Genomic DNA, 21,410 nt, shown 5'->3' with positions numbered 1-21,410 from the left:
GAGCCATCCGGGCACCAGGCAGCTAAAACCAGAAGTAGCAACACGCAGGCTGGTCCTCAGGGTCTCCCAGAGCTAGGGCCGGCCCGTAAACACTATTCTTGTCTTTCAGCCCATCCACCGAGCACACCAGCGTCCTCCCAGGCCTTCACGAAAGGTCTGGCCCTGGTTACACCTATTCCTCAATGCCAGCAGCTCACCAACTTCATCTTTAAAATCCTTGAGCTACGTCTATAGAACCGTTTTCACTGCTTCTACTGCCAGCTCAGGTGCGTTAAAAGTGACAAATCAGAACTGTAGCACGTAACAGAGACAGGGCTTGAGGACAACAAATCTCCATGTGCTTAAACTCCCAGCGACTACAGAAACCCCACCACCCCCACACCCACCGGCCACCCCACCGCTTCCCTGAAAACCCTGGATTTGCAGAAAGTCCTTTCCCTGGCGTATATGAACCCTGCTTTCCCAGAAGTACGTTTCCGAATAAGCCAGGTGATTTCCAGCGTTAGCTATTCCCATTTCTCTTTCAAGAACATGGACAAAGATTAACCCACATGCAGGCCATGACAGAGCAGTTCTGCTCTCTGACTGTAACAGCAAGCCGTGGCTTAACTCAACTAGGTCAAACAAGAGGAATAACCATAGACCTTTCATTCACATATATTGCACCATCACCTCCTAGTTTCTGGTCATCTACCTACTTTCTTTACCACAAAAAGTGTCAGGGTTTTTTAATGCCTTTTTTCTTTTTTTTAACTGCATTCTCATAACCCGCAGCTCAGGCTGTGCTAACAGTGCAATAGTTGCCTTATTTTCCTTTTGCTGCAAAATTTATCTAGCACCTTCACAAGCTATTTCAATGTTAATTTAATAAGAAGTTGACCCAATCTCTTCCCTGATATGACGATCCTCTAATTTCACTAACGCAGCCTAATGACCAAAGTAATATACCACTTTACAGGAAAAGTGAGTACTATCTGAAGTTTGAATAAGTTGAACGAGAAAAAGTTAACTGCCAGTTTTGTTTCCAGCCTCATTCAGCTGCACTACAGTTGCTCCCCAGAGTCACACCAGGTGCTTCCCCATAATGGGGACCACAGGCAGGAGGGCTGAAAAGCACCAAGTACTAAAATCTGAATTTTTGTGAAAGTCAGAGATGAGCGAGAGAAACAAACCCACACCCCCCCCGAGGGAAGGCCCACAGGACAAGCTCAAAGTTACTTGCTCTGTTTGGTTTCCAATGAGCACGTACAATGGCCAACTAGCAGGTCCCTCACGGGGTCTACAACTCAAGACCATCCGCAGTCTTGCCAACTCACTCTCCCGCCAAACCCAGTTAGGTGACACAAAGTAAAGACAGGGAAGAAGGGACATACACACACAGAGTGACTGATTAAAGGAAAAAAATCACAATTATTGTTAACAGAAGTGCAGAGACGCCAGAGGTGGGTTCAGACTTCAGAAGTCCCCTCTTGCCAGAACTGCGTGTATTTTGTAATCAGCTATACCTTGTCCCTACTGAAAAAAGGATCCAGCACGCCTAAAAATTTACCGCACACTCACTGACAGTGGCTTTTAGTCACCATTTGGGTCCATAAAGAAAGACTGAACATGACTAATCAGGGGGGAGGTGGGGCAATAAAAAAAAGGAACTTCCAGGGAACTTTCCACTTGTGGCTAGGACGCCCTTGGGAGAGGAGGGAGGAAGGCTGTCCGAATAAAGGACTTCCCCTACTCCAGCCTCCCACCCAGACCTTCGCGATAAGACACGCACACATGGAACGACCGTTCCCAGCGGGCGCTCTCGGTTCTGCAGAAACACGCTGGTCCGTCTTCCAGAGGGAGACCGGATCGGTGCTCTTCACCACAACCAACCACCGCAGCACTGCAAGATACCGAGAGCAGCTTGGGAAATACCCACACCACCAAAAACCCAGCAAGCAGAAAAACCTGCACTTGGTGCTGGATGCAATGATTCTTTCTGAACACATCTGCACTGCAGCCATTTAGGAGTTTACCTAGGCTGCACAGTATTTCACAGTAAATTTGTAGGTCATCAGCTTTAGTTAAATTAACAGAAGTAGAAAACGGAAGCAAAACTTTCATACTGCCTCTTCCTCCGGGTTAGCAAACTCGCTTGAAAAAGAAAATCCTCTCCTCCTAAGCCACTGCAACCCTCCCTGGCTTCGCTTTCAGTTGGGTGGACAGCATTTAAAACACTTTGGAAGCCTGGAAAGTCTCCCTTAAGAATAAGGTTTTGTTCCAGTAGCTTAAAGACGACCTCCAAAAGTTGCAGGGTGTATTTTTTTTTTATTTTACTTAGGTCCTTATAAACTACCCATGTGCTAGACAGCGCTGGTTTTTCTAACACTGAATTGGATCTCTACTCTTATCAAAAGCCCTTGGTAAAAAACATTAAGGAACATTTGTAAGCATGCTCTCTCCCCTCTGTTTATAAATTATGGCTGTTATTAACTCCGTATTACACTTATCAGTAATTTCTTCCTAAGAGAGAACCGGAGCGGAGAGGATGGTAAGGCATCTCTCTGAGGATGAGAGAGGGAAGGAGGAATAAAGAAAAGCAAAGGTCATTCACATGGACACAGTCTGAGGAACTTTCGGAGCGTTCTGAAGAATTCTGACAGTAACTCCAAGAATTATTTTGAAGCTTTTGTCTGCCTTTCGGACTCAAACCATGCTGGCATGTTCTACCCAAACTGTTACCACCTGTAAGTATTAGCAGATTGACGTGAGCACCCACGGGTCCCTTTTTCCAGCATTTCTCTGCCAACAGCCTACGACTCCCAGCACTTGAGCTGACACGCATGTGACCGAGAGGCTTCTCCTCCTGCAGAAGTCCTGCTGGTAGACAACTGTCAGAGTAACTGGATCACCGTTCCGGTTCCACCGTCGTAGCATGCGTGCTGCAGCACGAGCTCCAGCCCTGCCTCCAACAGCCATGGCACCACACCTCATGCTGGACTTCACCTGGGAAGATCCAGAAGCAGCTTCTTCTGGAAGGCCACCATGGCGTTTACAACCTGTTTTAAAATAATACTCAAAACCCACAAGCACGTTCTTGATTTTCACTTTAGAACTAGAGCACTACCAGAGCAGTTAGCATTAATTAACAGAGGAAAGATGAAAGGCTCGACTAAGCAGGTAAAACCAGGGTAATCGTAACTCGCCCTTCTTCCCGAGGAGTGCACGCCAGGCCACCAAGGGAGGAAAGCCACCGGGCCTAATCAGGTGGCTTCACCCCCAATTCCACGCCAACTGCACCACTATTCAAACCCTTACCACTTTCTAAACGCAGAGCAGAGGGAAAAGCCGGAATAAGGCTGAGTCAACGATGGGACATCAGAAGAGGCATGAGGAAAGGGCCCAGTCACACTATACCCTGGAGCAGCTATCGGGTCACAACACCCCTGAAAATAATCCTTCTGCGTGCTGACTTATTCAAGACCGTCTGCTTTTAAAACCCAATTTTACAACCAGACCTTGAAAGGAGAACTGGGCTCCCAAGGCACATGATTTTGTGCAGCACCTCAGAAAATAAGCCTAAAACGAACACGGGAAGTTTTTGCTCTCTGAAATCTGTGTGACGAGAGTTTCTTGGTGAGAAACCGGGCACCTGTGCTTCCAGTGAGGTTCATGAGAAGATCAGGAGAGCTACAAGTCCCAGACACAGGAGGCAGCAATAGCCTCTCCTTTGTCCACTCCCCTAAACCCCCACTCCAGCTGCTCTCCTGAGGGTCTCTCCATGCCCTCCCACCAGCAGGTCTCCTCCCAGACACAAGTCCCCCATGGCCACCGAGCCCTGCTAGACCACTTTCGTGCTCGACCCCTCCCAGCACTGCTCGCTGACACACACATCTACCTCGTGCCTTTATACTTCCTGAATTACAGTTTAAACCCCTGACACTACATCCAAATTCCTGCACATACTGTCTGGTTCCATCATGTGTCAAACCACACCGGGACTGCTCTTCACAGCTGCTGCGAGGCCTCCGTACCTCCCCAGATCTCCCCCGACAAGGCACTCGCCCAAACCCACCCGGGCGCATTCCCCGTTTCCTACAACTCAAGAAATGAAGACAGAAGAGGTTACGGATGATCATGCAGAGACTTATGTTGAACACGTGTAAAGGACAAATAACCTCTGCGTTAGATGCAAGCCTCCCCCGGCCAACCACACAAGCACCCGCTGACTCCAACTCCACAGCTCTGCCCTGCCCAACACGCAGGGTTTGCAAAGGATAAGCACGAAGGTGCTCTAGAATTAGAAGCAGTAAAGGCGAAGCTACTCTGAAGGAAGTGAATATTACACCAATTCCCACTTCCCCTCTCCTCCCCCACTATAAATCAAGAGTGCAGCCGACTCTTGAATTCGTGTGGTTAGAAATGTCTCAGTAAAAAAATACCAACAAAATTGCTAGAATAAAATCCCTATACACTTCATTTTGCAGCTGAAATACATCACCTATGCTTCTAACCTCAGCAGAGTAACTTAAAATGTAGGTACTCAACACACAAGCTAACACCCTGAGCCCTAGAAATACTTTCCACATCAAAAACGTACATTTACCAAAAGCCATACCTATTATGCATAACAGATCCTCTACATGCCTTTTGTTATCGCCTTTCAACATTTTCTACTTGTCAGACAGACATTTACCCATTTAGAGATTTATATGAGCAGTAACTCTGAAAGCTTTCGTTAAGGAAACGTGACAGGCAAGTACGGGACGATAAACTTATCGATAAGCCAGCTACCACGTGCAGTTTGGCAGACTGCACGCTTATAATGACCTACATTTGGGAAACAGGCTTTTATTTCTTTAATATTAATGAAAAAGGTTAAGAACATACATAAACCCATGGATTTTTACAATATATACATGACTGCCTTCCACATATATTAACACTATAGAATCGCACCTAATCTCTCTGGGAAAAATAAGAATTTTAATATTAAGAACATGCCAGGGAATGGTACTTTTCCAGTGAAGCAAATAAGAAAGACATTACTGAGCTCCACTTTTATAGCCTTTGTTTCCAACCAGAAGCTCTCCAGATTAAAATAAAAGCTGCTGGTTTCCACTTGCTGGTCCACGGGAGTGGCACGGTCTTTTGGTCAACTCTAAACAGCAACGTGAGGCCTCCTCCTTCAAGACGAACTTTCTCTTATGCCCGTGAATTCTCACTGGATATAAATAAACCAAATCAATTGCATAATCTGAGGTAGAGAATGTTTCACCAGTATGATGTCAGCACAAAAAACAAAAGCCACAAAGCAAGATTAAACTGTCATCTCCCCAGTCAAAAGTCTGGAAAGTTGAATAACTGTAAGCAAGAATGCCTTCACCTGCAAAATGAAGTGGCTGGAGATAAAAATACCCACTGCTGTTAAGTCACTCTTCGGAACAAGGTTGCTATTTACAGTCAAGTAAAAAGAAACGTGGCTTAAAAGACAATAATGGGGCATTTGCACAAAGACACAGTCTGACAGAGACCAAAAAAAAAAAAAAAAAAAAAAAAAAAAAAGCTTTAATTGTGAAATCCGGGTCTCCCCCCATCCAGTATCAGAGAGATTTTGTTTTTCTTTCGTATAATCTGGGCAAGTTGCCCAGGAAATATGAAAACCTGAACTCAAGACTCAAGGAGCAAGTTAAACAAAAAACAGAATTGCCTTTTAATTTTAAAGACACATTTTCATTCACCAGCCGCGGCCATACCAACCTTTGCTCAAAAGCATATGACTGTTACCAAAACTTTTACCCCCATCCCATAAATGGCACCACCTTAACATTTCGTATTTTAAAACAAGGCCCAGGCTGTCAGTACGAAAAGCCTTTTAGAGTGCCTGGTGTTAACTGGCCATGTCCTCAAGAGGGACTAAGAGAAGGGAGAGGAGCGGGATTACGTACCTCCAGTCACTAGATCCCTGCCCAGTCTCACAGAGCAGCCTCCTGCTGGGTTTAAATACCTGATTTCGAATGGAGTTCGTAACACCGTTCTCCAGGATGCGTATGCTCAGCTAACTGCAGATCGCAGCTTTCATCGCTCCTCGCGTCTCGGAGGAAAGAGAACAATCCACAGAGACTGCCACCGCAGCCACTAAAGACAAGATGACATGAACTCCAGAACAGAGATACTTGTTTAATAGAAGGTGACGTTCAATCACACATCACAGGTTCCTTTTTATGGGCCATAATCACACCGTGAACTCGGTTTCCTGCGTCTCATTTAGTGCAAGGCAACTTCACAGTAACCTTTCCCATCGTATCCTCTGTCGCCGCGGACCTCAGCAGTAAGTTATAAAGATTTCAGAGAGGGCTCCTAACATTTGACAGAGCTGAGAATGAGAAAACTTTAAGGTCTATCTTCTGCTAACATCTCCGGGGCCCGAAACAGCTCCCGATACAGAACTATATATTTCAAATAAAAAAACCTAGCTGTTGTAAAAAAAGTTTAACTTACTTGTCTTTCCACCAAATCTGCAAAAAATAAGTTTGCAGCAAGAGATTAACTTAGGAACAGATGAAGGAAGACAAGGCCTGTTCAGGCTGACAGCTACTCCCATTTCCTCTCTTCAGATCTGATTGTTACCCTTTTTCCTCATTTTATTAGATAAACAGCACGGTTTCAACATTAAAATCAGACACTGCACTGTCAAAACTCAGTCCTCCAGAATTAAGTCTTCGCAGCTATTAGCATATCGCATCTCACCGTTCGTCCCGTTCTCTAAACCGAGTTCTGCTTTGCCAGCCGCCTGCTAACAGCGGCTCACAGGCGGCACGCACGTTTATTTTCTAACTTTCTTTCAACCACGAACAGCCAGCTCCCCTCTTCCAAAAACACCGGTCTGAACTCAGGCCAAAGAGGACATGCGCAGGGTTTAATGGAATTATGTTTACTCAAGCCTGGCATCACCAGGACTCTTGCTGATCCGAGGACAGCAACTCCTTGCCCAGCTGAGGAGAAACAGAAAGCCTTGATTCCAATTTAAATGATTTCTTACACAAAACTGAATCCTTGAAGATGCGGCTAAATTGCTGTCTGCAAGGCTGGGAAGGCTTCTCAACCCCAGCAGCGCGCTGCAGTCTTTGCCGCTTTTCGTTCCAGACAGACATTGTATTCCTGGAAGTTCTGCGCAGGGACACGGTATTTATAAAATGCAGGAACGGAAACGGCGCTTCTCGGATCACCTGCCCTTCCGACCGCCCGAACGCAACGAGGCTCGTCCTAACGAAGCCAGCAGCGCTTCGACCAGAGGCACGCGTGCAGAGCTTACGTGCTGTTTGGTCTAAGCAGTACGTGATCCACGCGAGGTAATTCTGCGGGATTAAAGCCCCACGGAGGCAGAAGCTGGCCCACCTGTTTCCCACACAGTCCCATAACTAATCGAACAAAAATATGCAAAAACCAGGTGCTGTTAAACGGGGGCGGGAAGAGATATCACTGACCCACCTTCAAAAAACAGCTCCAGAAAAATCTCATTTTCCAGAAAAGGAAAACTCCACGGAAGGGGGGGTGGAGGGAGGCCCACAAATCAAAACACGGGCTGCTCGCCCTCTCTCCCTCCTCCCCAGGCTTTACCCTTTCCCTGCCTTGGTAGAACCCAACAACTCCTCAGCCCTTATCTTTACTTCACTACACACAAAGTCTTCTCCTCCCTGGAAAAGCCTGTCCAGGTTCCTAAGGACACGCACCACTTGCTGCCTGAGCAGAAAAAGGGTGGAGTGCTGAAACTCCAGAGACAGTCTTTGTTCGGAGCGTTCATTAGATAATGGCAGTTTGCGTTCAGAAAAACAGTTATAAACAGGGCAAAAGGAAGTGACTTTGGTCAAAGAACTGCTCAGTTTTCACCCCTGACTTGCGTGATGTCAGAATTTCAGCAGTTCTCCAGTTACCGGATGATCTGAGAGCAAACGAGTACAGCATTAAAAAAAATAAAAGGAGAAAAGGGCGCGGGGGGGGGGGGGGGGGGGGAAGAAGCATAAAAGAAGCAGAGCCACATCTGCCTGGTCATCTGCTGCTTTATCACCTCTGAAGAGGGAACACAAGTCATCCTCATTGCTAAATCATTACAAATCGGCTATAACAGTATCACAACCAAGTTCCACAATTAACCGCTCCTGCAGCGTATCAATCCATTAAGCCCTAAACAGCTGTGCTACCTTGGCAGTGCGGCTACAAGGAAGGAAAAAAAAAAAAACACACCACACCACCACATAACCCATCCCTCCCGCGCCAGAAAAACATGCCGCCCATATCTCGTCCTCGACGGTGGCCGACAGCGGACACCCCGCGAAGCAAAAAGCGAGCTGCCCCGGGATCCCGGGCCCGCCGGCGGGTCGGGGCTTTCCCCAGCTTCGCCTTCCCAGCCCCCCGGGGTCGATGCCGCTTCATCTCCTCCTCCGCCGATTTAAAAGGCTGCTGACTTCTCAATTAAAGAAATAATATGATCAGATCGAAAGGCGTTGCTACCCGCACCGCTCCCGTCCCAGCATGAAAATTCAAGAGGACTACGCTAAAGCAGGGGGAGAGCACCAGAGGTTCCTCCGCGAAAACAAAGGCTATAAAAAGGACAAAAAGGGTTTTAAAGAGAAAACGCTTCTATACAGACGGATCCCTGGATTCGGATCTACGGCGGAGGTTGGGTCACACACGCGCAGACACGTAACACCCCAGCTGCCCCCCCCAGAGGGTTTTGGATCTCTGTCGTCAGCGGGACCGCGCCACGGCTCAAGTCCTCTCCGGCCTCCCCACCTCCGAGAAGCGGGCTTTTACCTCGCCTTATTTTTAGAGGCACAAATCACCCTGTACACAACACATGACATGATGTAACCGCGAACGCGGACACGGCCCGAACCAGTTCGAAATATAATGGTCAGTCAAAACAAATAAAAAAAAACCTGCAGTTCCTCCCATATCCTGACCGGTTTCATGGAAAACTACAGTTTGTCAGTCCAGGGCGTTTTTACGTAACAGGCAATATCATCTACACAGTGCCTGCGCTTTCATCCACCTGTACACAAACCGAACGAGCGGAGAGACGACACCTCGGCTCGTCAGGAGGGTCTGCTTTTTTCCTAGAAAATAAGGCTAGTTTCTGATAAATTCGGCCGCTGTGTTTTTCCTTTTACACGAGCCTCATCCATACCCAAAGGGAGGCAAAATTCTCTGTAATCAAGCGCTGGCAGACGCTAATCCAGCGATGGGAGTAAATAGACGTACCGATCACGGAAAGCCTCCCAGGACAGCCGTGCTCTCGCAGCTTGTTTTGAGAAAAATAATTTCGGATCGGCAGGGCCGGTTCAAAAATAAAACAAAGAAAAAATTAAAAAAAAAAAAAAAAAAAGCAGCCGGAAAGTAAATACAGGAAAATAGCTTAGCAGCTCGAACCCACATGAAAAATGACGCTATTGTACCCGCCGGGGAAGGGGGAGCGCGCCCGGCGACACCTCCGCGGCTCCCGCCCGCGGGCACCGGTGACAGCGCCGGGGACCGCCGGGATTACCGGGCACCGCCGCGCCAACGCTCCCCGCCGGGGCTGCTCCCCTCCGCGCCTTGTGCAAGATGAAGATTATGCAATTTCAATTATTTCTCTTCCCCCCCCCCCCCCCCTTACTTTTAAAACTTCACGTGGCCCCCCCTCCCCCGGGTTAGGGAATGGGCCCCCCCCCCCCACGTCCCCCCCCCCCCCTCCCCGTCCCCGTCCCCGTCCCTCACCCCGCGGCGGGAGCGGGGCCGGGCTCCGCCGCCGCGGTGCCGCCGGCCACGTGAGGGCCCCCGGCCCGGCGGGACCCCGCCGCCCACCCGGGCGCCTCCGGGCCGGGGATTTCAATTTAAAGTGGCGCCATTCCCCCCCCCCCCCCCTCCCCGCCCCACCCGCAGGAGCCGCAGCACCGGGGGCGGCGGGGGGGGGGAAGGAAGCCGGTGGGTCAGACCGCCCCCGTTCCCTCGCCGCGACCCCCGGCACCGGGAAGGAGGGGGGTGCGGGGGGGGGTGGCGGGGGAGCCGCCTCCCGCCGGGCGGAGAAGTTGGGGCGCGGCGGCCGCCCCGCAGCGGGGCCCGGCGGGGCGCGGCGGCGCTAACAAAGGGGCGGCGGGGGAGGCGCGGGGCGGCGGGCGCGGAGCGGAGCGGCGCGGGGCGAGCGGCACCTACCACGTGACGAGCGGCGAGCGCGGTCCGGGCGGGCTCGGGCCCCCCCCACAAAATGGGCGCAGTTTGCAAACAAGCCCCGGCCCGAGGGGCGGCCGCGGCACCGCAACCGGGGCGGGCGCCGCCAGCCCCGGCCGCAGCCCCGGCGCCCCCCCCGCCCGCTCGGGCCCGCCCCGGCGGCAGGGGGGATGGGCTCGCCGGTCTCCCTCGGCGGGCGCAGAGCGGCGGCCGCAGTCCGGGCTGGGGCGAGCGGGGAGCGGGCGAGGTTGAGGGGGGGTGGGGGGGGGAGCGGCGCCCCCCCACCCCCGTGCTCGGAGCGCTGGGCGGCGGCGGCGGGGCGGGCCCGGCGGGGCGCGGCGGAGCGGACGCTGCGGCGCTTTTCTTCTCCCCCCGCTTCCCCCCCGCTCCGGGCGAGCGCGGCGGCGGCGCGGCTCGGAAAATGGCGGCCGGGCTCCTTCTCTGCCCTCCCCCTCCCGTCAGCCGGAGAATGCACCGGGGGGGGGGGGGGGGGGGGGGGAGGAGGCGAGGGGGGCGCCGCAGCGCCCCCGCCGGCCGCCGAGCACACCGCGCCCGCCGCCCGCCCGCAGCCAGGGGGCCCCGCCGAGCTCCCGCCGCCGCCGCGCGGAGGAGCTGCAGTGCGGGAGGGGCGCCCGGCGGAGGGGGCGGGGCGGGGGCGGGGCGAGCCCCGGGGGCGGGGCGGACCCGCTGCCTTTTGTCCGGGCCGCCGCCGCGTACACCGGAGGGGCGGGGCCGGCTGCTGCCCGGCCGCCGACCGCCAGGGGGCGCGCTCGCCACGCCGCAGTGCGCAGGCGCGACTGGCCCACGCAGAAGGGCGCGCGGGGCACGCCGGGAGACGGAGGCCGGCAGCGCCCCGCCACGTGCCGCCGTCCCGCCGCGGGGGGGGGGGGGGGGGCGGAAATGTCACAGTTTTAAGTATTTCCCCCCAAAAAGAACCCCAACGCTGCCCCTTTGTCCATCCAAAGCCCGCTCCCCACAGAAAACCTCTCACTGTCTCAAGCGGGTTCCCCACAAAACAACACGCCTGTCCCCACCTGCAGCCCCAGGAGCTTTTTTATGGCCTCTTTTTACCCTCCCCGGCTCTTCAGCTTTATTCCCCAAAAAATTCTGCTTCAGAATTCCCTTAAAACCCCTAAATCCCGCCTCCCCCCCCGCTCTGGGAGGCATCCCCGCAGAACACACCGGCCCTGCCAGCCCCTGCCAGCTCTGCCCGCCGCCATCTGCAGCCCCCACGCCGAGGCCTACGACCACACTCCACAGCGACCGCCGTCACGAGAGGGTTGGCAACCTGGGGAGCGGGAGCTGCAGGAGAGGGCTCCTCACACCCCCATAAAGACACTTTCCCCCCTTCCTCGCCCAACTCGGCTACACACACAGGGCATGCCGAGAGGCAGCGGAGCAGGAACACAACTCGTCTGGGACCGCAGCAGCCATTTCACCTCTTTGACCTTCAGTCTGGCCATCTGCACCAGGGCGACGCCAAGCCGGCCCCTGGGGCGGATGGAGCCAAGGCCACCCGCTCACCGGACACACGCCCAGTGCCACACACCGCTCGGTATCGGCGCCAGGCAAAGGCACTCTCCCCCCTCCAGCGGGTCCACATGCCGATGCTGATTCTGTATCTATCGCAGCCAGCACGCTGCCTTCCCTCGCTACAGCTACGCTGCCTCTACCGTAGGAATGCAGTTCTGCCAATAAAAGCGCTTTATACCACCATGCATCTGCAAAGGGAAAACAGCCACAGCAGCACGTGCTGTCACACGCCGTCAGAGAGGAGCACCTGCCACAGGGAGCCGGGTCTAGAGCAAAAAAACAGAAGTCGTACTGCCTCAACTGCAGAATTAGGCAAGACCTACAAATATTTCTGTAGCCAGCACAGGCAATCCTGGCCTGGATTGCACAGACAGACAAGTTTGTTTCCTCCTCTTGCTTCAAATCCCACCGCCACACAAGGGGAAAAGCAATGCTCCCCTCCTTTAAAAAGCATTTGGAGATAGAGACTCAAGACGCTACCATTGCTCTTTAAAATCCAATATATTGCTTAACAAATCACACCACGGGAATGGTCATTACAGCTGCTGTTTGGGGTCGGGAAATCCACAAGCACCACATTTCATTATTTTTTCTAAGGGCCACCTACGCGCACAGCCAAAGCTACCCCAGAGGCCAGATACTGATTGTGTCTCTGCTGCTCAAAACTTTGCCCATACTTCAGTGCTTTTCAAGAAAAGCATCCCACTGAGGACGGCAGAGAGACCGATGCTGGGTGTTACGCCCAGCAGGGAGCTGCAGCCAGCCAGCCCTGCTCCTGCGCATTGCTGTCCCTCACAGTCACAGCCCTCCCCTCGAAGGTGGCCGCTCCCCAGCCCAACACACCAGGTACCCAGTCTCAGCAATTCCATGCAGCACTGTGAAAAAAATCAGTCTGGAGACCTCGAACGGGGCTTTAAGTAATGATGAAACAGTGCCAAGGAGGACATCAGGACAGTGTTTTATCAGCAACCCCACATCCAGCACAGACCCGGGTCACGGGGAATACATCCTCTTCTCAACGGTAACAGAAATGCTGTTTGTGAGCGACAGTCGCGTCGTGAACTCCGACAGCAGCTTCGTGCTTTCTCCTCATCTGTTTCTCCCCACCACACTTGGGCAGCTCTTTAGAAAGCCAGTACACAGGATCCTACAACACCATAAATACTTTTTTTTTTTTAAGTCTACCTAGAATTCAGTTCAGCTAAAAAACAGAAATAGCAACAACTGCATTTATCTACTGGAACAGAAGAGGGAGGGGAAGGCTTTGACAATCTGTTCTAAAGGAAGTTATTAGAAACTTTATTGCACAGGAATTTCTTTTCTTTTGTTCATTCTGCACTGCAGAATTCTCTGCTAACAGAGGCATGCCTAACCAAGAACAGAGATCTCTAGCTCAACAGTCTGGTACAGCTCTGGATCTTCCTGCAGTGCAGACATACCTACAGCTTTTGTCAGCCAACCTGATCTGGAGATGATGTAGCAAAAATTGCTGTGCAGTCTAAAATAATACAACTTTGGCCTCTGACACATACCTTTTTGTAGTCCTTCCAATCTCCTTTTCCCCCCCAAAATTATGCCGCAGCATCTCCAGGTCACCTAGCTACCCCTGTACCCACCACCCTCACCCACAAGTCCCTCACACGGCTTGGTTACTACTCTTGAGATACCCCACACAAATAAGAGGAGCTCTCCCCAGCAGATCCACATTTTTACAACACCATGCTTTAAATCTGGCTTTGAAGCCACCCCCTTCTGCAAAGCATCGAGACCACATGAACCACAGGGTTCAATATACGGCGTTACGTACTCAACTGCTTGTACCTGATCATTACGTTGTCTTTCCCACGCGTTCGTTGCCTCTACCTATTAACCCTCATGACTTGCTTTGACTGTACCTGCCTTGGAAATTTAACAGTCTCTATACAGATATGCACAGTTGTACATATAGCTATATTAACAAATACACTAGGACACACGAATGGAGGCTTTTGAGCCTGTAAAGATGCCAGATTGGTTTGAGAAACATCCTGAAGGTAGAGAGGGCAACAGCCACCAAAGAACACAGTGATGAGGATCCCTGCAGCTACAACCTCAACTTTGGCATCTTCATTTGCAACCTCATCAGATATCCTAACAAAAAGCAGCAAACTCAAATGGGAGGAGCCACAGAGGCTTCAGAAGATGCAAGACTTGTCTCGTTTAAAACTAAATATAGATAAGCTGTAGCAACAAGAAGAGACCTTGCAGTGACCATTGCTCTTCTGACACTCCTCTTCATCATTAGAGAAAGCGTCCAGGGACATTAAGAAAGGCACAGACACAGCACATCCCAGCCAGCCATTCTGAAAATGCTCACTAAGAAGGAAAGAAAAAGAGCAAAGTCCTTCAAAAACAGAAAGTAGAGCCACATGAAGGTAAATAGTGCAGAGACTCATAGAGCTCAGCAACCCTGATAGCTCCCTGATGCAGGAGGTCTCTATTCCACTAACGTATCCTAAGGTCAAGCTACAAACCTGATCTTCCTTGGGGCACTTCCAAATCAACAGATTAAGCTTTAATTTGCTTGATATAAACAGGAAGTGATATAGTACTCACTAAAAAAGCCAAATGATCCACATAAGAAGTAACACTGCTTGTTTGAAGACCCCTGTGATGATTTAGGTTGAGTCATTTGATACAGGCATTCACAATTTCAAGGACAACACACCTTGCTTGTTCTCATGTTGGAGAGTCTCTTCTCTAGACCGTTGGTACCTCTCGAGGTCACAGCTCTATTGTTACCCAGGCTAGGGGAAAAATTATTTTAATCTGCTGTGAAGTTAAGGGGCATTTGTTATTATGACATAGTAGTAAGCTATTTTGAATCAATTATGGTTTCCACTGCAAAATGTATTTATATGGTTTCCACTGTGAAATGTATTTCCATGGTTTCTGCAGGGATGAGAGGCTGGGAACGTAAGATTGTTTGTTACCTTTGTTAAATAATCTTCAACACTGTATTTTTACATCCCTGCCAAAGACATTGGTCTCTTTGTGCCAAAAAAATACTCAAATACTCCATACTGTTGGATCAGACTGATGCACGTTGTACAGAAGAGCCTGACTTCCCAAAGTTCATGTGGAAACTTCTATTTGTACCAGCTTGGGAAATACAGAGAATTCCAAGGAAGAGCAGCAGGCTGAGTACTCACAGTAAAGCACCCTGAAATTTAAGCTGTTAGTCCAGCTCGGGACTGATAGCCAGCTTTTATCAATTCACAGAGAGTAAAGCATCCAAATCTACATTGAGTTGTAACCCTGTATCATGTAGGTCCCCACAAATTGCCAACAATATTATCGTATTGGCTTAAATCCACCCAAAACACAGGTGTGAAACTGCACAAGAGGTGCAGATCTCATCAGTTTTCATGGGTATTTGCTTAAGAAACACCATGATGGCAGGAATTAAGACAATACTTCTTTAGGGAAATCAGTATGTTTTGTGCAGCGTATGCCATGTGATCCCAGGCATTTAATGATGTGAGCAGCAAAATAAAATACAAAGGATAGCAGAATAAGTAAGGTGATGGCACACTTTCTAAAAGTTCCATTCCTTCCATTTCAGGTTACAGGTAGTTATACCTCAGGGGAGGAGGAGGAAAAAAGGAAAGGAGAGGAGAGGGAAATGCAATCCTACACTAACCACGTAAAAGTCCATGTCTTATAAAAGCGTGAGACACGGACTAATTGAGTTTTAGGGGACAACCCTTCCAAATCTCAGCACTGAAATACACCTTCTGGGTTTTGTGTAGTTACAGCACAGACACTTCACACTTGTGATCCCACTGTTAGGGGCCACGTCCAGTTCCACTGTAGGACAGACAAGTAAGTTCAGGAGTTTTCACGTAAATAAAAGTTAGAAGAATTAGTTAGGAACCCAGCAGCTAGTAACAAGCATGGGTACGCTACCAGCAGCATGGAGCTGAGAGGAAGAACAGATTTTTACCTGCCACGCAACTCAATTCTTCCTCCATCTTCCAGCTGGAAAGTCTCGACGTACTTCCCTTTATCCTGGGTAAGGGACTCCACGAGTCATAGCTAAGGCTCGCAGAACGTCTTCATAGATTCTACCTGCACCAAATCCTGCACCGCACGCTCCCTCTCGTGCGTCAACAGCAAACCTGCGAGCTCCCAAGGCCAGCCTCCGGTCACTGCTGACACCAGGATGCCAGAGCTCTCCCTCTGCCACGAGCAAGATTGACGCTAGTTTTAGAAGTCTCTGTTCGTTAATTCACAACGGAGTCTCCTTTTTCACACGGCCTTTCTCAGATCCACTAACAGGAGAATTAGTTTCTAGTTCCACTGTAGGGCACTTGGAACAATTCTATCACTCTTTGGTTTTCCAGACTCAGGGAAAAAATTACCGCTCTACTGGTAGCTGCTTATAAAATGCCATTTAATCCCAAATTGGAGCAGCAGTTTAACCAGACTCAAACATAACCGACAACCAGGACATCAGATTATTTACTCTTTTGGTCATGCTCAAGAGTCACGGAGCATCTTGAGATCAGAGCTGTGCTCCGAGAGCTTCTGTTCCAGCAACAACACAACCTGCAAGTCTCCCAGCCCTGAGTTTTAGAGCTTCACGCAAATTCCTCAGCCCCAGCCAAATCCACCTGCACACAAACCCTCAGCAACGCAGGCAGAGATCATAGGTGGAAAAGTCAAGTCTCTACACGCTCTCCTTATTGACAATACTTCCAACGACAAGCCTAGCGCAGGAGAACCGGTGCCCAGACGACCGCAGGGAAACGGCAGCGAGCGGAGCACGGCAGCGAGCCCCCCGTTTCTGCGACCACCTCCACAGTGCAGAGAGCTCCGGAGCAGCAGAGTCTGCGCATCTTTTCCTGTGCTTGTTGGATGTGAAGGACCAGGCAGATCTCCCTAGGGCTCTGCTCTGAGAAACCCTCTCTGCCCTCTGAGGAGCTGCAGGGAAAGAGCTTTATAAAACTAAAAGGCTACAACAGAGTTGCTCTCTTCTACGACGAAAAAGCATTGCAAACTGCGGCTAATAGCAGGCACTAGAGTTTGAGCACAAGTCAGGGATACAGGATACAAAAGCACTCAAATATGTACTAATACAAGGTTTGAAGCAATTAGCACAGGAACAGATGACACATTCGTATGCTCAAAAAAAAAAAAAACAACAACAAGGTCCAACTAGATTCTTACCACAAGAGGTGAACGCCTCCAAGCAAAAACGCCGAGCGGACGTGACGGCCCGACATGACGGTACACCCGACCGGCTGCCACGGGTGCAGCTCCTTCCAGCTCCTGGGAAGTAGAAAGGACCCGGCATCCCCCCTGCACGCCCCAGCCCTGAGCCGCTCCATGGAGAAAGCCGGTGCCTTGGGTGCCCTCCCGAATCCGAAGGCAGGGCTCTCTCGCTTGCTCTCTCCAGCGACTGGGCTGCATGGCGCAGGCACTACCTGCAGCCTGCCCGGCCATCGCACGAAGATGATGCCGTCTCTCCATTTCACCACGGCTTAAGCACTCTTAAACTTTACTGTTTTACTCCTCCGAATTTTCCAGACTGAAGCACGAGGCCAGCGAGCCCATGTCTCGAATCGGAACACTTCGTTACACGGAGCGACAACTCCTCATTAGTTGGCACAGGCACTGAAATCACTGGGTGACAGCACCCTCGGGCGATCCAAGCACCCACACGGGCATCGAGCTCCACGCAGCCACGTGCTAAACCCCTGCTCAGCTGATACACCAGCACGTGGCACTCTGGAAACACGGACGAGTTTCCAGAGAAGCTACCTGCTGCCTTCCTACCGGTTTCAGCAGAAGTAGGAACACAGACTTCCCAGAAATCTAGTGATAACCTCCAAAACCTGTAACAGGGAGTTTTAATTCTTTTAAAGCCCGCATAACAACTTACTGTTATTACGTGCACAAAGAGTAAGAGCCTTTACTGTTGTGTTAGCCAACTGGAGATCAGATACCAGAGCAGATTTGTCTAAGGTCAGCGTGAAAGGATTGAGTAAAGATTTTTGGTTTTCCCATTACAAGAGAATTTGTCTAAACTCAGCCTCCATAATTGGCCTAAAGTCAGGCTGCTTTGGCATGCAGATTTATGAAAAGAGGGAAATCTCCTTCCCTTTAGCGCTTCCCTTTAGGTTTCACTCAGCTTCACCAAATTTGGCTGCTGTACCTAAGTGTTCTGGACACAATCCTTAATCTGTAATAACATTAAGATGATAAGAGGTGCTTTTTCAAAACGAGTATCAGCAAACCCTCACCGCCCTCCACTCCAGACCCAGAAGCGCTATGGCCATTTCACACATGGGGATGCCAGAGGCACAGAAACACGAGCAGGAAAACCCAGGTTTGGACCTTTGGTTTTCACACGGCAAAGCCAAATCCGCTCTGACAGGTACACACAAAAATCCCTCGATATCAGAAGTACATACACAAACCAGATTATACCAGCAAGTTAAAAGGATCTGATTAAGGTAAAGCTGTGGTTTACGGATGCAAGCAGTAAGAAATAGGGAGGAAAAAGAAGTAGCAGAGCTTTCTTTTTCTGGGTAAGTCACACCTCGATGCCTCAACGCTGTTGCACACAAGGACAGGTAATACCAGGAAACACATAGGCACGCTCCCAAGAGGAGGCCACACATCTCCGCACGACGCCTGGGCACTGGAACGGTTTTGGAGAGAGAAACACCCCGTACGCACACGGGACCAATCCAGGTTTTCAGCCCCATTCCCAAACCTCCATCTTAAAGTTACGCCTTCGCCAAGAAACCAGGCACAAGGCTCCGGACCCACCCTGCACTGCCAGAAAACCGCGACACCGCCCGCAAACGCACCTCGGCACGTCCGACCGGGCCAGCGCCGGGGCTGGCAAGACCCGGAGCCCTGCGGAGCGGGGCGCGGGGCAGGGCGTACCTTGGCGGGCATCTCGGCCGGGCCCATCCTGGCTCAGCACCTGCGGGCCAGGCGGACAGCGCGGGGACGGCCTCCGGATCCTCCCGGCCGACGCCTGCAAGTTTCTTCTTTATTTATTTGAGGTGGGGAAATAAACAAATCCGGGACCTGGGGAGGGAAAGGGCTGTCAGCTTGGGGGGGGGGGGGAGGCCACAGAGGCGACCCCGGCTCTCCCGCACCCCCCCCCCCTCCTCGCGCCTCCATCCCGCCCCGGGCCGGCCGGCGGGGACGGGGCCCGGCCTGCGGGCCGGGGGCTGCCACCCCCGGATCCTTCTAGAAGCCCCCCGGGCCCGGCCTCGCTTCCCCGGGATAAAATGGAGGCCCGGGGCGGGGGGGGGGGGTCCCCGCTCCGCACGGAGCCGGCCCGGCCCGGCCCCCCCGGGCAGCGCGGCGGGGCGGAGCTCTCCCAGCGCCCCGGGCCCTGCGGCCGGACCCCGCGGCCAGCCCCGACCCCAACTCTCGGGGCGGCCGCGGGAGGAACCGCCCCCCCCAGCCCCGCCGCGGCCCGGCCCCCGCAGCCAAGTTGCGGGACGGCGGCGGGGGGCGGGGGGGGGTCCGCGACTTGGCCTGGCGCTGCCCGCGGGCGGAGGGAGGTCGGGGGGCTCCGTTACAGGGGAGAGCTCTGCTCCGACCCCCCCGCCACGGCCGAGCCCCCCCAAGCCACCCCGCACCGACAGCGCCTCGCCCCGCACCTACCTGCGCCGCTCACCCAGCCTTGAAGTGGGGACCTTCCGCCCTCCCCCGTCCCCATTGGCTGAGCGCGGGGCATGGGCCCGCCCCATTGGCCGCCGGCACGTCAGTCAGCTCGGGAGGGGCGGGGCGGGCGGTGATTGATGCGGTACCGCGGCTCGCCCCCTGCCCGGCACCCCCCACACCCCGCACCCCCTCCCCCCCCAAAGCGGCACGGGGACCCCCGCACCCCGCCCCACCCCCCACCCCCGCGCCGCCGCCCCGCAGGCCCGGCCCGGCCCGGCCGGGAGGCCCCGGGCGTTGGGGCCGCTTCCCGGGGCACCCACGGGTCCGCCCGGGCCGCGGGACAGGCGGGCGGGGGGCAGCGGCGGCCTCGCCGCGGGGGTCGGGGGGGGGGGGGGGGGTCCAGCGGGTCGCGGCTGCCCCGCAGGTGACACCGGCTCGTGACACACTGGGGGGCGCGAGGCGTCCTGCGGGCCACAGGCCACTCGTGACCCACGGGGGACGTGGGGCTGCCCTGCCAGGCAGGGACACTCGGCTGCTGTCCCACGGGGGAAGCCGGGCCCGCACCCCGCAGGTGACACCGGGCCCGTGTCCCCGTGTCGCACTGGGCCCGCGTCCCACAGGTGACATGGGCACCCATCCCACGGGTGACACCAGGTTCCCATCCCACAGGTGACATGGGCACCCATCCCGTGGGTGACACCAGGCACATGCCCCACAGGTGACTCAGGCTCCCATCCCATGGGTGACACCAGGCCCGCACCCCACAGGTGACACTGGGCCTGTGTGCCCCATGTCGCACTGGGCCAGTGTCCCACAGGTGACAGGGGCTCCGGTCCCACGGGTGACACAGGGTTGTGTCCCACGGGTGACACAGCCACCCATCCTGTGGGTGACACCAGGCTCCCATCCCACAGGTGACACAGGGTCCTGCCCCATGGGTGACACAGCCGCCCATCCCACGGGTGACACCAGGGCAGCAGGACAGCTGGCACCGCTGCCCCATGTCCCCCGCCCGCAGCCATGCTGGGGCTCCCACCCGTGAGCCACACGTGGTTGACACGGGGACATCGGCAGCGTCATCACCCCCTCCCCAGCAGGGACAATCTTCCCCCGGCTTCTCCTCCCGCCTGCTCCCGCAGGGAGACACGACGGCGGTGCTCGCCCTCCAGTTTCTTCCACCATCGCTTTATTTTTGGTGTCTTTTGGTTTTTCTCCTGTTGTACTGGGTTTAATTCAAGTTAAGGGCCACGACACCACAGCCCACAGGCCAAGGACGAGCCAGGCTCCTTCGCTTTTCGCCGAGGGTCCTTCTGCACGACGAGAGCCGCTGTTTTCCTGCGTGGCAGTGGATCACAGAATCACAGAATGTTCAGGGTTGGCAGGGACCTCTGTGGATCACCCAGTCCAACCCTCCTGCCCAAGCAGGGTCACCCAGAGCAGGCTGCACAGCACCGCGTCCAGGCGGGGCTGGAATATCTCCAGAGAAGGAGACTCCACAGCCTCCCTGGGCAGCCTGGGCCAGGGCTCCGTCACCCTCAGAGGGAAGAAGTTCTTCCTCGGGTTCAGCTGGAGCTTCCTCTGCTTCAGTTTGTGCCCGTTGCCCCTTGTCCTGTCGCTGGGCACCACTGAACAGAGTCTGGCCCCGTCCTCCTGACCCCCACCCTGCAGACATTTAGAGGCATTTCTAAGGTCCCCTCTCAGCCTTCTCTTCTCCAGGATGAACAAGCCCAGCTCCCTCAGCCTCTCCTTGTAGGAGAGATGCTCCAGTCCCCTCCTCATCCTCGTAGCCCTCCGCTGGACTCTCTCCAGTAGCTCCTCATCTTTCTTGAACTGGGGAGCCCAGAACCGGACACAGCACTGCAGATGGGGCCTCACCAGGGCAGTGTAGAGGGGAAGGAGAACCTCCCTCAGTGGAGCTCTGGAGAGGACACTGGAGATGCTCCAAACCCACCGACGCCACAGACGCCACCCTGACCCTCCACTCCCCGCTCCCCCAGGAATCCCCAGGGTGTTTCGCA

At 53.4% G+C, this 21,410-nt stretch overlaps 1 protein-coding gene across 5 annotated transcripts in view; it reads right to left on the bottom strand.

The window, feature by feature from the left end:
- Nucleotides 1–19,407, bottom strand: part of KANSL1 (KAT8 regulatory NSL complex subunit 1) — a 105,443-nt gene extending 86,036 nt beyond the window's left edge. The window contains exons 1-2 of one of the 5 annotated variants that reach the window (XM_075443780.1): nt 19,393–19,407; nt 18,658–18,804 (exon numbers count right to left, since the gene is read on the bottom strand). The gene's annotated coding sequence lies outside the window, so the exon portion shown is untranslated. Of the gene's footprint in view, nt 1–10,170; nt 10,246–18,578; nt 18,624–18,657; nt 18,947–19,392 lie in introns of those variants that run through there. The other 4 variants (XM_075443783.1, XM_075443784.1, XM_075443782.1 and 1 more) reach the window with 4 other exon arrangements.
- Nucleotides 19,408–21,410: the final 2,003 nt, after the last annotated feature.

The sequence above is a fragment of the Opisthocomus hoazin genome, chromosome 26 (genome assembly GCF_030867145.1).
Source record: "Opisthocomus hoazin isolate bOpiHoa1 chromosome 26, bOpiHoa1.hap1, whole genome shotgun sequence".
In the NCBI taxonomy this organism is placed as follows: Eukaryota; Metazoa; Chordata; class Aves; order Opisthocomiformes; family Opisthocomidae; genus Opisthocomus; species Opisthocomus hoazin.
The sequence above is the reverse complement of the archived record's forward strand: the minus strand, read 5'-3'. Positions and strand labels throughout refer to the sequence as shown.